This window comes from Sinocyclocheilus grahami, unplaced genomic scaffold, assembly GCF_001515645.1.
Source record: "Sinocyclocheilus grahami isolate Dianchi unplaced genomic scaffold, SAMN03320097.WGS_v1.1 scaffold209.1, whole genome shotgun sequence".
NCBI classification, from domain to species: Eukaryota; Metazoa; Chordata; class Actinopteri; order Cypriniformes; family Cyprinidae; genus Sinocyclocheilus; species Sinocyclocheilus grahami.
The window spans coordinates 1,372,196-1,386,771 of record NW_015505388.1 but is presented as its reverse complement, the minus strand read 5'-3'; the positions used below and the strand labels follow the sequence as shown (position 1 = coordinate 1,386,771).

The 14,576-nt window shown below is 37.3% G+C and overlaps 1 protein-coding gene and 1 pseudogene across 1 annotated transcript in view; both read left to right on the top strand.

Moving 5' to 3' along the window:
- Positions 1-2,758: 2,758 nt before the first annotated feature.
- On the top strand, positions 2,759-5,130 carry LOC107595874 (uncharacterized; annotated as a pseudogene).
- Positions 5,131-11,954: 6,824 nt separating this feature from the next.
- LOC107595873 (probable ubiquitin carboxyl-terminal hydrolase FAF-X) overlaps positions 11,955-14,576 on the top strand; it is a 42,711-nt gene continuing 40,089 nt past the window's right edge. The window contains exon 1 of the mRNA XM_016286459.1: positions 11,955-12,303. The gene's annotated coding sequence lies outside the window, so the exon portion shown is untranslated. The remainder of the gene's footprint in view (positions 12,304-14,576) is intronic.

Here is a 14,576-nt window from a genome sequence, read left to right as displayed (position 1 = left end):
GCAGAGCTGTGGCCCTCCAGGAAGGAGTTTGACACCATTGGTCTAAGGCCTGGTTGCCCAGTGCGGATAGCTGTAATTCTTATCAGAATTGTCTAAGGCCTGTGCGGTCAGAGAAGTCACCTGAGGATAATTTTGGTGTCGGGAGACAGCTGGTTAACTTAAGTCAGGTGCGTAGGGGAATTTCTACCACACTACACATGTGGCAAGGCTGGTGACATTGCGAGACTTTGCCCAGAGAATATAGACCTAATCAAGGCTTTGTCTGGCATGCAGGCCCGGATTGGCTTATCGGGAGCACCGGGAAAATTATTATTCCTATTATTAAGGCAGGAAAACATTTAATCTACCTGAGGGGAGACGTCTTTCACTATTGTAAGTTAAGGCTGTTAAATAGAGAGGAAAATGTATTTTTAAAAATACAATTAACTTCTAGCGCATTGTTAAACTTGGACCTAATTTTACTGAAGTAGAAATCCAAGCACCAGAAGCAGCCTACACTCAGCCCACAAGTTTTCTTTAATTGAAAAATATGCATTTTCATTCATAGGCTATATGGTTGCAATAATCTATATTTTAGTTAAAAAAATTTAAGTGCCTAGACATGTCATAAACGTTCAGTTGTTATGCTTTCAAATTTCTTGCCATTTGTATGTATGTAATTTCACAGTATTTTCACCTCCTAAATTACTACACTACTTGTGCAGTCACGATTTTATAATGGTACAATTTACTCAGGCCGATTACTTTTTTTTTTGTATGACATTAAAATTCTATTTAGAATATAGGTTAAGCAAAACAAATGTGATTATTTCTGAGAACTTTTTAACTGCAGGCAGACATTATGGTACATGGGCCTACAAATATTTTGTTGGAGATATGCGAGCAAAAAATAATAGATTAAAAAATTTATAATAGAAAGAGCAAATGCGGCGCTGAAAAGGCCAGTAAAATAAAAATAATATATTTTTATATAGCTCATATTTGAGCTCAAAATGCTGCTTGGGAGAGTGTCAAAGATACTAAAAATAATAAATACATAAAATTATGAACGTGTTAATGTGAGTTTATTTTTGTTCTCAGTAGTTTAATAGTATTTAATTATTATGAACATATAAAAAGCAAAACAAATTAATAATATAGCTACCATCGATGAAACCACAAAGCTGACGAGGAGGTATGTATAATTACAATATAAAGTCATTTTGAGTGTTATTGCTATTACTATTATTTTCTAAAATAAGGAAGGCTACATATGTGACGATGTTTTTGCAACAGCTCCAAGTCTCAGGCGCAGTGTAAACGTCACCGTCCGAATCCGTTCACTTATTTAACTCCTTTCTGATATAGTGCACTCAACTGCCATACACTATATAGGGATTAGTGAATGAGTGAACGAGTGAGCGATTTCGGACACAGCTTCAGACTGCTTTGTAAATAATCTTCCCGATTTGTCTCAATTCCTCAGTAAATCCAATAGCTCAGAAAAACTTTATGTTGTAACAGAAACTATAAACTCTCTCTTTTCTAGCACTTTAGATATGGTTGCTCCTTTACGCTTAAAGAAGATGAAAAAGAAAACAGTCTGACACTGTTGTATAACAAGCACATTCACGTCTCAAAGAGAGCAGCCTGAAAATGGAGCACAGCTGATAGAAAACAAGAGGTATTTCGTATTGCATGGCGGAAAAGTACTTCTACTTATAGAAAAGCTCTAAAAACTGCTAGATCTGCTTACTTTTCATCTCTCTTACACTCTTAAAAATAAAGGTGCTTCACGATGCCATAGAAGAACCTTTTTGTCTAAATGGTTCCATAAAGAACCTTTAACATCTGAAGAACCTTTCTGTTTCACAAAAGGTTCTTTGTGGCGAAAGAAGGTTCTTCAGATTACAAAAACGCAAGAAAGAGATGGTTCTTTAAAGAACCTTTGACTGAATGGTTCTTTGTGGAACCAAAAATGGTTCTTCTATGGCATCGCTTGAAGAACCTTTTGAAGCACCTTTATTTTTAAGAGTGTAGAAGAAAACCAACATAACCCCATGCATTTATTCAATGCAAAGGTTAAATTAATGAAAAATAAAGCATCAACAGACACAGACATTCACCAGCAGCACAGTAGTAAATTACTTTATGAACTTCTTCCAAGATCTATATTTTTTAGAAGCAAAATTCGAACCATGCAGCTGTCAGCTACAGTATCGCACCAGAGATCCCCTGAGGAAAAATTCCACTCATTCTCTGTTAAAGGAGAGGAAGAATTGTATAAATTTGTCAAATCATCAAAACCTACAACATGTATGTTAGAAGTTATAGATCCTCTTCTGAATATTATTAATTTGTCAGTGTCATTAGGATATGTCCCAAAATCCTTCAAACTGGCCGTTACTAAGCCTCTCATTAAAAAAACAAAAACTGATCCTAGAGAATTACAGACCGATCTCAAATCTCCCTTTCTCTCAGCTATGTTCTTTCTAAGAGAGAAATGGTATTTGTGAGGATTTCCAGTCAGGATTTAGACCAGTGGATCTCAACCTTTAATCCCATTATCCAGGTCCCTCACCGCCTGCAATCAAATAAAAAGTAGTCTAATTGTCTTCACTGACTATTAAAGTTGATTATTATTTTGTGTTTATAATGAGGACTGTTATTATATTTAAAGTACCATTCAAATGTATGGGGTCATTACAATTTTCTGCATTTTCTAGTACCCTAGGTTTTTAGTGACAACGCCACCTACCGAATTAGAGGACCAGCGAAGATGGATGACAATCAGAGTGTGAGTATCAAATGTGAATCAATTTTTATTTGTTTAACATTAAAAACAATTGTGATGCATTTCATTGGAAAGTTAACGTAGCCGAAGTGATCGTGATTTTCTAAATAGTCTTGAATGCATATAGCCATATTAGCCCATGACTCTTCCATAACTTCAAGTGGTGTTACTCCAAGTGGAGTGATTTCACATACACATATCAGTGAGGATGAAAAACTTTTTAGTTGGATAAACAAAGGTTGTCTTTTTACAATCTGTTCATTTCTGCCTCTTTCCATTTCAGGTGGTTGGGGCTGTGATTATGTGCCCGTGTGGCATTGTATACAGTTTAAAGTGCAACATTAGAGCTGAAAGCCCACGTGACTTCACAGACATGCTCCTTTCTTGGAAATACATGCCAAATATTGTAATATATGACTCTGCACGTGGACTAGCAACACACATGAATCTGAGAGAACCAGAAAGGTTGCCCTTCAAACCATTTGAAGGACGGTTAAAGGCCCCAACTCCAGAAAACAGCACTAGCCAAAGATGGGAAACTAAATGTGTCACTTACTTGGTTGAATTGCAAGAAAGTGGTCCCAGACTGTGATGGCCATCCCATAACTGGTTCAGCAGAGCATTATGCTCTGTATGATCGTTTCCATGAAGATAACACAAAGGATGCCCGTGATGCCCTGCAGAAGCTTGGCCTGGTCCCGCAACTTGCTGGAATAGTCAACAGCAACAGCTGTTTGCAAAAATTACTTCTTAAACATGGCTTTACCATCAGCTCATCTGTTTCTCATGAGGAATATCATTCACCACTACAATTGTCACAAACACAAACAACGACTGGGCGACATAAAAAAGGCTTTCGATACCAAGATAGCTATGAATATCCACAGCCAGGCAGTGTTGGGTAACTTTTCAAATTTGATATGCAAATCTATCACAAATACAGCATATTATTATTCACTGTTTTGTATAGTTGAAATATTTATATTTTTAGAAATTACAGTTTTCATTAAGACACCTTCCACTGCTCAACCTGGTACATTGGACATTATTAGACTTGCACTAACACATATGACTATTAATGAATTAATATATTGTGATTTTCTACTTTTGATTCAGCAGAAGCCGTGGCCCTGACAGTGGCCATTGACTACGCTTTGACATGTAAGCCCTTTGCAAAAGAATGGAATCCTATCCAGGACAAACTGGTAAGTTAATTAGCACAAATAGTAATTGTTTTTCATGTCACACACTATTATAATAATAATATCTGTTATTTGCAGCTCAATTATGTGCTGGACACAGGATGGCCTGCAGCGGAAATTATTGTGGAAGAAGGGCCCTTATGTATCACACGTGAAGAATTCTGGAGCCTGGGGTTGCTAAGAGACATGGATTCTCATGTGAGTACTGGGGAGTTAATCAAAACAAGGAAGGGAAACGGCATTTTTTTTCTTTTATGCTTGTTCACTGATGAGTTTTGATTGTTTCTTGCAGATTGGCAATGCCTGCTTTAAATTGATTCATGAAGCAGCTCAGCAACATATATGTAACTTTTATCTGAGACTAAAGCCTAAATTTGTGCTGTTAATTTATTGTTATTTTATTGTCTACTTTCAAAGTTGCTGTTTGTTCCTCATAGGGCAAAGACATTTAAATAGAGGACATGTTTGTTGTTCCTACATGGAAGGATACACAAAGCAACATCACTGCCAACTTTCCAGTGAGTGAATATAACATATGTATGGTGTCACAAAAATGTAGAACTGCATAATGACAACATTTTTCATTAATGTTAGGAGGATGTCGACATGAAAGACGTCTTAGTCTTTCCACGTTGGACCGACGCAAACGAGCCAGAACACTTCGTTCTCTGTGTAAAGGAATGTTACTGTTACTAGATACTACATAGTACATGTAGTGGTAATTAAGTTGGTTAGTTCATGTGTATTCCAACAAAGTGAACTGCAGCTCTACTCTTTGTCCTAATGACTTTTAAACTCATGTGCATGTCTTTAACCATTATCACATTATAGATCATGAAGCCATTCCTGAGAGAGATCCTCTTTTTAGACTTGCAGTACACATTGCATGAGTCTGGGTTTGGTGATGCTGAGTACAGAGCCATTTTTAGGTCCACATTTGAGGCATACTGTTTGCCATGTTCATATAGCAATTTACATTTTGGCTACGTTCCTATAGCCTGTAATGATATGTTTTGGCTATGTTCTTATAGCTTAATGTCTCAGTGGTTGTCACATCTATCTGTTTCAAATTATTTGTATTTTTTTTATTGTATAGAGATCTTGCTCAGAAAATTGATCCTGGGAGCTGGACTGAGAAGACTGGGCATGATATTGTGATGAATAATATATTGCATAATTAGATATTCCAATGAAATATGATTGCCCGTAATCTGCATTTCATTTACAAGACATGGGACAGAGAAGACAGCAGCTTTGATCTATCAGTCATGTTTCATGTATCACTAATCTTACCTTATTTTTTTGTTGATTATAGGGCTTGCCACGCCAGATCTGTGGAAATGACTGTGGGATTTTTATGCTTATGGTAAAGTGTCCCTTTTTTTGTGTGTGTGTGAAAACCATTTGCATGTTTCTGTCAACATAGTAAATAAAATGTTTTCCTTCTTCTCTGTTTCAGTATACACTTTCCATTGTGACAAGCACAGGGTTTCAATTCCAGGAGGTGAGTTGATTCAAAAATGTATATAAGGATGAAATTGATACTTTAAATGTTTCTTATATACATACTTGTTTATCTTGAAGGAAAGAGATACATTAAAAACTAAAGACTCTCCTTATCATTGTCACATTTCTTTCAGATGGACATGCCTTTAATTCGGAAGTGGTGGTGTCTTCTTCTAATGGAGCGTTTTCAAATTGATGGGTATGACAGCCCTAAACAATAAACAATATGTGTATATTCACCTGTTGACTACATTAACTTCATGTTATAAGTAGACACCAGTAATTGTTTTATGCAATACTTTAGATTAATCTTGTTGTTAATGTTTGAAAGGTATGGCCAGAGGTTTGCCTTCTGGACTGATGAGGCCAGAAGCTTGTTACAGGGAACCCTTCAGCCAATATTCAGAGTGCCAAGAAAGCGTGCCATCACTGAGGAAATTCCAGCCCACATGCAGGCTGTCTTTGACCGCACTGCAGAAGAAAAGAGACTAGTGGACTTCATTGTACAGTCACCGGGAGCTGAACAGCATTTGGTGGTACTTAGACATATTCATCATTACAGACTCACAGTAAATAAATCAACCAGGGCTTTTGTTAAAAATATTGTCAACTATGCGGCCCATTTAATGGCAGTCACAGGCCAATAAAAATCCTGTCTGTGATTGGTTGCCTACCTGCCTCTCTAAATACGTACTTGCCTACCTGCACACAATCTGCCCATGCACTCATTGATCTTCAGCGGAGTACTCCAGCAGTACTCTGCAGTAATTAGGCAGTGCATGTTCATTTGTTTTGGAGGTTTGGCTTTGAAATAAGCCCTAAATGTCGGGGGTGGAATATTTTCGGTTGATTGCTTTCAAAATCTAACTTAGTCTTGCTCGTTTCTCCAATTCTGCATATTCTAGCTTTAAAGTCAGTTGTTCCTTCACTAACAACTATTACACAATACACTTAAAAATCCTATTACCACAAAATAATTGTAATAATTGTGGCAAAATAATTTGCCCGTAGGACGTACTCAACGGGAAGACTTCAAAGTGGTATCCTCCGAAGTCCTTTCGCCAGGTGCCTGTCTACCTTGACAGTGAAGAACAGCAGGACAATCTTTTTGCTTTTCTGAAGTCAGTACTACATAAAACACCTACGCAACTGAGCTTCACAGATGAAGTGCAGTTAATCTGTGGTGTTCTATTTCCAGAGGTATGAATAACAATATAATGTATTGTGCATGTTTCTGCACTTTCAAACCCTACTGTATATTATACCGTATGCTACTTATGTACAGATCTGTGTATATTTCAATTAACAATTTTCTTTTGATAGGCCATCATATATGGCCTGGCTGGGCTTCAGAATTTGTCTCTGCAGGATGCTGAGCAGGCCTTCCTCCCTGGTCCGGATTATCATCACAGGTAAGAGTAGAAAATGGAATTGTTTTTACACAATGTCCAATGTATCCTTTTTTTAAGCGTTAACAGTATTTCTGTTAACGCAGCAGTGATTATGTTCTCCATTTACTATTTCAGTGAAGTGGAAGAATTTAATAGGGTGATAGAGAAACAATTGAGAAAAGAGGGGAGAGCATCCAGGTGGTAGGTAGTGCTGCTGCATACATCACAATGTGTGCTTTAAATATTTAAAGGTCAGGAAAAGTCATGTCAATAATATGTTATTTCTATTCAGATTTCTTGCATCTCTCTCTATTATTTTTTTTCTCAGTTCAGATGGGCTTTATTGACATGAATGTTTCAAGAACCTTTGTTCCCACAACATCAAAATAAAAAATGTCCAAATCTTTGAACAGTATGCAATAACCGTATTATGAACATTAATTGGTATGAAGATTGATATAATTATTTTTGTATCGTATATGTGTGTGCGCTCTGTGGTCACTAAGATCTTTTAAATATGAAATTTAAAATTAGAGAGTTGAACATGTTCAACTAAATGTTCCTTATTTCATTCACTTCTCTCTCTTAGGAGTCAGTGAATACGTTATCCATGAAGTTATTTCTATGTGGTTCACGTCATGAACAAATTTGTTTTTGTGTGTGTTCAAGTTCAACTGTTGTAATATATTATTTTATCAAATATACACAATCTTAAATCTACCCCCAGAGTCATTCTTGTGTCTTCCCTCTGTACTTGAAAATGTGGTTGATCTAGTGACTGAAAAGACTATACCATGATTCCTTGTTTATTTTACTTGAGTTATTATATTATGCTACTTAGACCCAATAATTACTCAACATTCCTAGGAACCAGGTTTAATTGCAATAAAGAAAGTAGTATTTGGGTGTACTAAACCTTTAAAAACCTCTAAAACTCTTAAAGGGGTCCTATTATGCTTTTTCACTTTTTCAACTTTAATTAGTCTGTAATGTTGCTGTTTGAGCATAAAAAAGATCTGTAAAGTTACAAAGCTCAAAGTCCACTTCAAAAGGAGATATTTTTAAAAAACTACAACGAATGACTCGTTTGGACTACAACGCATATTTTCCGGGATTTGTGATATCACAAATATCGACGAATGGGACGAGACCTGGTTGAGCTGCACTAGAGAAGGCAACGAGTGTTATCACTATGTCGGAGACACGCTAGCTTTCCCAAGGCAGATGAACTTAGAGTGGTTACAATCATCCGGGTTTAAATCTTGCTCCAATTGATTTTTATATTGACGCAATATTTACACAGAAGCTAGCAGTAATGGTAAGGGGCATGACGTTTCCCGACCAGGCGCAGAGTGGTGCCAATCACAACACACACTGGCCCAGCTATCCACACCAAAGGGGGAAGCGAACTTGAGTTTGATTCAATCGAACCAAACAAGACAGGTGTGAATAGCCTACACCCTTAGTAAGAGCTTGATTAACTGGTTCAGGTGTGTTTGATTAAGATTGGAACTAAACTCTGCAGGACACTGGCCCTCCAGAACCGAGTTTGGTGAGCCCTGGTCTATAAAGTGGATTGGGTTTGGAATTGAATACTAATATACTTCTCTTATTTTACAGTATGTATGTGTACAGCATGTATACAGAATTGTTTGGTACGGCATTTGTTATAATATGCATTATACAATGTACACAGCAGCACTGTACAAAATACTGTATCCCACAATGCAAACCTTAACTTGTCCGTTTATTTAGATGAAAAATAAGCCATTACAGGCAGCTGCTAATTTTAACTTTTTTTTTTACTTATTTTATCAGACTGCCAGAAATTTTCACATAAAATGAAAAAGAACTGCTTTTATTTCCAACCTGATTGCTTTATTCCACTCACGTGTTGAGGTCATGTGACAACCATGTATCATAACTACTGTTAAAAACATCTATTAAGGGTAATACCTATTGTTTCAGTTACAGCCCTGATTACATGAAGTGAAGTGACATGTGGCCAAGTATGGTTACCCATACTAGGAATTAGAATCACAGCACACACTGGCCCAGCTAACCAATCACAGCACATTTCACATTTCCAACTAAAAAGAGCATAATAGGACCCCTTTAAATAGTTAAAACTAGGTGGAAATACTGCTTTGGTGGCACTTTTTTCGGTCCTCCAAAACTAGAGTCTTGGAAATGCGTTGAGAAACACTAGTCTAGAACATGGAACCACAGTGACATCTGGTGTTTCAGTGAAACATCAAAATATTACATTATTGTTCCAAAGATCATACAGTTTTGTCATGTCGGCGTTGTTAAGCGGTGAGCAGTTGAATCAGAATATGGCTTAGCATCGTACTGTCTGCTAGAATAGTTTGGTGGTTAGCTAGATATGAGATACGAGGCAGTATACTAGGTGCCTCGATCTCTGCTTACCGTACGGAAAAAACCCCACAAATGGTCTGGAATAATGTCCCAATACACACATTTACATGCACGACAACTAACGCGTTCGCTGTTGATCTGTTGCTATAAAAGCGCTTGAATAGAATATATGGAGTTACAATATTTCAGTTTTCATCTTGAATATTTAAAGCAGCGTTGATGTCAAGTGAGTTCATCAGCGACATGTACCCACGGTGCCTTGCTCAAGGGCACCTCAGACGTGGTATTGAAGGTGGGAGAGAGCGCTGTACATTCATCTATTTAGAAAATATCATTCTTTGGCATGTGTCGAGACAGCCAGCATTAAAATGTTGAGATTTTAAAGTGCGATCCATGTACAGTATGTCACACTCCGTGGGTTTATGTTGTTTCTAATGCACTGGCTTTCATGAAAGACATCACCCAGTCTTTCCTACCCAGACTTGGTACTGAAGGTGCTTTCCTCTTTAGATCAGGTGACTAAAGTTCAGCCTTTTCCATTCTTTACACTACACAAGAACCTGCATCCACACTTTGCCAGGCATTGGGGTTTTCTCTGCACCACAAAAAAACCTTTGAGTGACCAATCAGTTGAATGCATGTCACTGATGGATTGTAGGGGTCAAGCTCTATTCAAGCAGAGATTGTCCAGCTGAGTGACTCATGTTATTCAGGTGGCCTGTCCATGAAGCATTTCATTCATCCAGGTCATTGTAGTAGGCTAGAATTTAGTTGAAACAACTGCACTTTTTCTTTTAAAGCAAACGGTTGTCATAAAGGATGTTTATTAATGCTTTGGTCTACAACTGGGGTCACCAAACTCGGTCCTGGAGGGCCGGTGTCCTGCAGAGTTTAGCTCCAATTTGCCTAAACACACCTGCCTAGTTTCAAGTATACTTAGGGTGTATTCACACCAGGAAAGTTTGGTGCAGTTTGCTTTCACACTGCTCTTTTTGCAAGTGAACCAGAAATTGTAAACAAAACAACATGTGTGCTAAGGTCATCCATTCACTGGTTCATCCATTCAACCGTACCAGAGTTCATTTGGAAGCCTCTTCAGCTGGGTCTCAGTACGGTTGTTTGGGCCGCACCCAAGTGCAATTGCTGTATTCACACCTGCCCAAAAGATCCGCACCAAAGGGGGAAGCGAACTTGAGTTTGATTCAATCGAACCAAACAAGACAGGTGTGAATAGCCTACACCCTTAGTAAGAGCTTGATTAACTGGTTCAGGTGTGTTTGATTAAGATTGGAACTAAACTCTGCAGGACACTGGCCCTCCAGAACCGAGTTTGGTGAGCCCTGGTCTATAAAGTGGATTGGGTTCGGAATAGAATACTAATATACTTCTCTTATTTTACAGTATGTATGTGTACAGCATGTATACAGAATTGTTTGGTACGGCATTTGTTATAATATGCATTATACAATGTACACAGCAGCACTGTACAATATACTGTATCCCACAATGCAAACCTTAACTTGTCCGTTTATTTAGATGAAAAATAAGCCATTACAGGCAGCTGCTAATTTTAACTTTTTTTTAACTTATTTTATCAGACTGCCAGAAATTTTCATATAAAATGAAAAAGAACAGCTTTTATTTCCAACCTGATTGCTTTATTCCACTCACGTGTTGAGGTCATGTGACAACCATGTATCATAACTACTGTTAAAAACATCTATTAAGGGTAATACCTATTGTTTCAGTTACAGCCCTGATTACATGTCATCTATTTAGAAAATATCATTCTTTGGCAGGTGTCGAGACAGCCAGCATTAAAATGTTGAGATTTTAAAGTGCGATCCATGTACAGTATGTCACACTCCGTGGGTTTATGTTGTTTCTAATGCACTGGCTTTCATGAAAGACATCACCCAGTCTTTCAAGCATGCAGGAAAAGGTGTAAACTGGTTGCAACTGGTTTTTCTCCTAGACAATGCTCATGTTGCCTGCTTAGAACACTACTTTCCTTTAGCTCATGGTGAGTGTGCAAATAGGTATGTGCATGATGTCTGTTATCACTATATATATAGTACATTATACTTATCTTTGACTAATATTTAAATTTGTTTGATGATCTGAAACATTAAAGTGTGACAAACGTGCAAAAAAATAAGAAATCCAACACTTTTTCACACCACTGTATATATAGATGTGGTGTTTGTACAAGCAAACATTATTTCCAAAAAGTGATAAATTCAGTTTGCAAAGTGTCTATTTCTATGTTTATGGTATTTATCCTGGAATTTAACTATATTTTATTACCAATTTATCATAGCCTATTATTAATAACATTTCTTTAATACATCTTTAAAATACAGTACACCCATTTTTACACTCTTAAAATATACTTTTCCAAATTATTCCAGAAACTTTTGTAATTAAAAAAAGTATAATATATTCAATGTAAATTTTGTTGAGACATTTAAAGCCAGACAAATAATTTATTAAGAGAATTACTTGTTATTAATACGAAGTGAATTCTTTATTTTGTATTCTTTGTCCCAAAATTACAACTTTATGACTAAACAAAGGTTTTTAAGCAACATTTCTAGTATAAATGTGTTCAAGAGAATCAACAACGTTAATTTTGTTATAAGAAGAACGGTACTACGCTTTTGAATGTCACTAAATCAGGTGTTAGGTAGGCGAGCAGTCCTCGAAACCGCGCATGCTCAGCTGAGTCACACGTCCAGGCAGTTAATGCACGGATATACACTTCTCATTTACTTCCATCCTATAGCACGGTGACGGGTCTCTAAGCAGCCTGACACAGGAGAGAGAGAGAGTGGCTGAAGGCAGTTTAAGGGAGGGGGGCAGCAGCGGTCGATGCTGGTGACGCAGGAAAAACACCCAACAGCAGACAATAAACCAATGACCTGTTCTCAACACAGGCGTGTTATTCATAATCGGGACATCCAGGCACATGCACGCGGCTGAGTAATTATTAAACAGCATTTAAATGATCCAATCTGGGGTCGTATGGAGGAAAGATCCAGTTTGATTGTGGGTAAGTGGGTTTGTGTACGAAGCTAAAGGAAGCTAGCGGCTAATAGCAGATGATTTGCAAGTCAGTGCTCACTTAGCTTAGCTCGAACAGCTCAATGAGCGATTTTAAAGACGTCTGGATATTTGGCATCTCTTATATAGGCTATTTATAAACTCACGTTTTACCCGCATATCCGCTTTTATTATCTATTCAAGCTAAATAGCATTTAACGGCAGGTTAGTTTGAGGTGGTTGATTTGTGGCTAAACAAGTGGTTTTGACGTGGGCAGGTCGGTTGTTTTTGGCACTAGTTGATCTTTTTTCGTTTTTACCAAGTTGTGAATTATAATATGGGCTTGTTGTATAATTAAAAGGGGTGTTTTGATGTTTTAATAGCTTTTAATTCGCTGTCACGAGCTGATTGTGTATTGCTGGTGTCCAGCTGTTAGCCGTTAGCAAGTTTCTGTTGCTGTATTTACATTCACGTTCACTCTTGCTTTTGAGTTATAAAATAATATTGTATATTACAAAACGGTGTGAAGTGAGGCCCCAGAGCTTTAATAACATTTTAGGCATGGCTGGTTACATAGATAAACCTGTTGTAACTCTGATTGTGTTTGGAGGAGGAAACGGGCCTGAGCTGCCACAGTTTCAAACTAGGCCCAATGCATAATGGCTGTGTCTCAAAAGCAAGTGTGTTGCCCACCCAGACAATATTTTTGGGCATCGTAGGCACGTTTGCAGCGTTTAAACGGGCTGAGACTGAAAACCTAGTTAGCTCCCTACCTTGACAACATTTTTGGGCGTCATATGCTGATTATATAGACAGCTCACTGTGTTTTGAGAGACAGCCAATATCACCTCTTTTATGCAATAATTCCTTTTTCTGGAATTTGGAGATTTCTGGTAGCTGCAATATTTATATTGACAGTATGGGAAACGCCCATATTTGGCCATTAAGTGACAGTAAAATTAGTTTCCTCCCATTATCTGAGAACATCAATCTGTACGTTTATTATTCTGCTTGCCAGTCCTTGGGCATCTGGTCGGTTTATTATGACAAATGTGAAAATATTTGTTATAATGAGTTATATTATATTAGAGAATTGCTTTGTCTCTGTCGTGTGGGCATATCGATTCAGATAAATGTTTTTGTATTCATTATGCTTATAGCAGCATGTCCATAATTACTGCCAAACCAGCAGGTCAGTTAAACTTTTCAAACAATCTTTTACTCAGACTGCTTCTGTGTGTTATCGTGTTGTTGTTTGAAGGACAACCAACTATCAGTTTGAAAATTGCATTTCAATTTTTTTCTGATATTTGAGAATCTACTAGGTCTCTACAAGACCTTATTGAACCATGTTGGTCAAATGTGTTTATTCATTTTGTGAATTTAAAAAGTTTCATTTGATATCACATTTTAAATAGATGTTTAAAATAGTTTTTAATACTTTGTAAATTCAATAATGCTGCAATATTGATTTTTTTTAACGAAATGCAGTTTTTTAATGAAATGCTAGGAATTCTCACCCTGATCAGCAGCTAAGAAGAAAGTTTATTTTTGAAAAATCCACTTGATGTTACAGAAATCAGTGCCTGAAAGCCATGTCAGATATATTCTGTTATGGTATACGGTATGTTGGCATACCGTAGTTTCTAATTTTAAGTCTTAAGTCTAAGATGCTAACAAGTCTTTCACTCGGAGTCCAAGTCAAGTCTGAAGTCTTTGTCGCTGGAGTCTGAGTCGAGTCTTTGGTCACGAGTCGAGTCTCAAGTCATTTAATGGCTTGCTAAAAAAATCTCATTCAGAATCCTCATGTATTGAAATCTTCCTATTTATGAAGCTGTTAAAGGCTATAGACAAAATATATGATCTATGATCTGCTTTGTAAAAAAAAAAGAGGTGTTAAAATGTAAGGTTAAAGGGATAGTTAACCCAAAAATGAAAATTCTGTCATTAATTACTCACCCTCATGTCGTTTCAAACCCGTAAGACCTTCGTTCATCTTCGGAACACAAATTAAGATATTTTTGATGGAATCTGAGAGCTGTCTGACCCTGCATAGACAGCAACGCAACTGAAATGTTCCCAAGTCCAGAAACGTAGCAAGGAGATGGGTAAAATAATCCATGTGACATCAGTGGTTCATCCGCAATTATACGAAGCTACGAGAATACTTTGTGCACGAAAGAAAAAAACTTTATTCAACAAATCGTCTCCTGCGCATCACCCTGCAACAACGTATGCTGTTCTGTGTCAGCTGCGTCACGCCGGATCGGTTTCCTACATTG